Source organism: Cygnus atratus, chromosome 9 (genome assembly GCF_013377495.2).
Source record: "Cygnus atratus isolate AKBS03 ecotype Queensland, Australia chromosome 9, CAtr_DNAZoo_HiC_assembly, whole genome shotgun sequence".
Taxonomy (NCBI): domain Eukaryota; kingdom Metazoa; phylum Chordata; class Aves; order Anseriformes; family Anatidae; genus Cygnus; species Cygnus atratus.
The window spans coordinates 4,641,942-4,645,567 of NC_066370.1; positions in this window are offsets into that span (position 1 = coordinate 4,641,942).

Sequence of the window (3,626 nt, forward strand, 5' to 3'; positions counted from 1 at the left end):
GTGTTGTGGATTGTGGATGTACTAAAAGGCATTTGGGTCCAGATTCCTCTGAGGCGCTTATTTGAAACTTCCTTCTGAACTGAAAGAAATTGCGTCTTTGGGTTTGTTTTTTTTAGTATAATTTTTTTATGGCCTGCTATTGATTACTCTTTCTGACTAAGTCATTATTCTGTGGTTGAATTATCCATGGCTTCAGTGTCTGAAGAGCAAACTCCTTGTATTTACCAAGTCCAAGTTACTACTAAAACTGCCACATGAGGACACCTCACTGCTTTTTTGGGGCCTTTTCTCCTGCTTCCTATGAGGTAGGTTTTGTGTACACTTACATGCCTTCAGTGCTGTGCAAGATTTGCACGAGTGCAAAACTCTTCAAAAGAAGCAGTAAATTACTTTGGCTAATCACAGATGGTTCTTTGTTTGAAAGCATGTTGTACTGCTGCTGTGGCAACCTAGGGATTTGGATGGAAAGGCAAATTATTGATATTAGCAGTTTCTCTTAAGGGCTCTTTCACAGTAAAAAGAGGCTGGCTGATGGTGGTCTGTGGGGAGAAATTCCTGCAGTGTTTCACAGGCTCAGCACTGGTTTAAGTGGATGACTTCTATATTTTTCCACAAGCTGGACATCCAATGAGTTGATTGACCTTGACAGGTAAGAACATACAAGGTTAAATGAACAATCTTCTAGCAGAAGATACCTGACTATGTTATGGTGGCCAGGGATAACCTGACACAAAAAGCAAGGATGAGTTCTCATAATATACTGCCATAGGAATAGCATGGGTACCTACTTAAGAACAAGGGAGAAAGGAGTGAAAAAGCAGCTCTATAAGGAGAGTATCTGCTTCTAAACTTTTTTTACTCGATTGTGGCAAATATAGAAAGTCTTACTTGCTAGCTGTTTTTTTATGGGATGTGTTAGGTGACTATCAGACAATCCCCATAAGATAGGAGAAAAGTGTTACTGTTGCATGCTTTCTTGTGGTGGCAATGCATGCCCACAACTGTCTCCTGCATTCAGCTCCAAAGAGGTGAAAGGAAAAGCTAGTATGATCCAGTTGTCTTCCCGTCTTGTTGAAGAGAAAGTAAACCATGCTGAAGGTTCTGATGCTGAGTAGGAAAATTCTCCCAACTAGCTTGCTTTCAATTCCTTATAGTCCCATAGAGGTAAGGAGCAGAAGTAATAACAAAACTTTAGTACTGCATAATAGTGACATTCTCATTGGTTTGTTTTATGTCTAGCTCAGGTGTGGTTTCTCCCGCAAAAATTGAGAAAAATTGCCTCGAACTACATAGCTAAGACCTGGGATTCAAAACGCATGATGTATGTCTTCCCAGAGTGAGAAAAGGCAACTGGTGTGCAATGTACCTTTTTAGCATTGTGGAGCAGTGGAATTGTACTTCAGAATAGCAGAACTGCTGTTCTGGTATTGAAGTAAAATTCTGAGAGAATTTTCCAGTTGCTTCTATTTGATATTTCTGGTAAGAATTCAGCTACTAAGGGGTTGGCACTCAAACTGAACTCCCATAGTGCTTACACACATAAGCAGTGTGTGTGTTCTGTGCAGCAAGCAGGCTTGGGATATAGATTTGGGCAAGAAGAAAATGCAGTGACTTAAGTTTTCAGACTTGCCTTAACACAGGTTCCCTGTAAGCAGGTTCCCTGCAAGCAACTTCTGGTCCCTTCTATTAGTCTAGAAATATCTTGTAAAATGAGATGATTGTTTACAACACTGAACAGAGAATAACTCACTATTTTCCTTTTTCTCACAATCAGGCCAAAACTGGACACTGAAGAATATGTCCAAGTGTGAGCAGGCTTACTCAGCTTGATGGGCCCAGGACTGCCTGTCTCAGCTGAGCTCTAAACAAACTGTCCCATGCACCAGCTACTCTGGAGCTTTCAGGTTCTGCAGTACATGAGTGAAGTATGTCACAACTCAGAAAAAGGCTTTTTAGCTTTACTGTTACTGAAACCAGAGAATTTTATTATATATATATTTTTCAGTGCTTGGAAAAAAGTGTACCAAAAGCAAGTTTGAACTAATACTCTGGCCTTTGCCTATAAACTAGGCAAAGGAGATTGGGATGAGGGGAACTGGAAGAAGAGGCTGGGAAGGACAGTGTTAGGTTAGCTGCTAAAACCTTGCTTGTCAATGCTGTAAAAACTATCCATGCTCTTCAGTTCTGGGAGTTGATTCATATCAAATTTCTAGCCCTGTTTGACAGAGTAACTGGAGCCAAGCTTGATGTTTTAGTGTTGGGCATGTGCTGACTGTAGTTTTGTTAACCCTTTCTGTAGCAATTAGCTTCTCCTGAAAGGTTTTTAGGAATATGCCTTCAGTCTTAAGTGGCTAACTTTTTTTTCCTTTGTCTCCAGAAGTACTAAGCCTAATATGAATGATCATGCTGCTTGGGCCTACTTCTGCCTATTCCTGCATTGTTTCCAACTGTTTCACAGCTGAACTTTGTCTTCACTGAAAGCCTGGACACTTACATCCCTGAGCCCCAGCAGCCCTTCACCCTGACTAAGAACAGGATCTATCTGTGAAGCACAGGCAGAGGGATGGGGTCAGCACTGCCTCTGGCTCCATGATGGGCAGTGTTCAAGAGGAATCCTCAAGGAGAGGAGTGGAGATGAGACTGAATGTGTAAAGCTCTTAACTTAATGATGTGCCTTAGTTCAGGTAGGAATGTAACTTAATGGAAAGAACTTCGGTCTCATTCTGTATCTGTTACTAGCTGCTCTCTTTAGGTATGCTTCCACTTCTCCACCTTTAAAAGTAGAGATAATGCATCCTTTGGAAAATTCTCTGAGACAGAAAGCCCAGAGAGACTTAGCATCTGACTCTTCAGTAATATGAGAATGAAGCACTGCGCAGGGAATGGTGATAGAACATGGTTGTGTTTACAATTGTCTTAGCCTAGAGACCAGAAAGGGAGGAAGAGTTTGCTAAAATTCAACATGTGTTTCCTAAGCCAAGTCTGTAATGAAGAAAGTGGTTATTTATAAAGTAATTAAGACCCCCCAAAACTCTGGCTAGTAATCTGCTAAACTGTTTTGACATTGTTTTTCGTAACTTCAGAGAGCTCTAAAAAGGCTAATTTTCTTTCGTACCTTCTAAACTTCATTTATACTTTGTAGCTCTCAAATCTTGTGTCCTCGACAGAGTGGGGAGGGTGTTATAAAGGGATAACTGCTGCTCATCCTCTGGCATCACACTGAATTCCCCGCTGGAAGCACTTTTCTGACACCAACCTCTCCTTCGTATCCATGTCTGCCTTGCCTCCCAGCTGGAGAGCAGGTTAATAAAGATGAAAAAAAAAAGACTCACCTCTTTGTAAGTGAAGTTCTAAATGCTCTCCCTTATGCTTCAAAGGAAAGGAATGCCCTTCAGCTTTAAGTCTAGTCCAATCAAGTTAAACTATGTATTTATTAGTAATGCTACCAGAAAGTACTACCTGTACTAGTTAAAAACCTGTCTGGCAATACTAATGTATATTATTACTGGGGTGCCAGGAGGCTGTGATAGTCTTGTCTCTTCCGTAGTATCATCCAGTATAAGCTATACTGAAAGTAGTAAGGCAGTAAGTATAGAGCCTCTTCAGGAGGCTGATACTAAAGATGA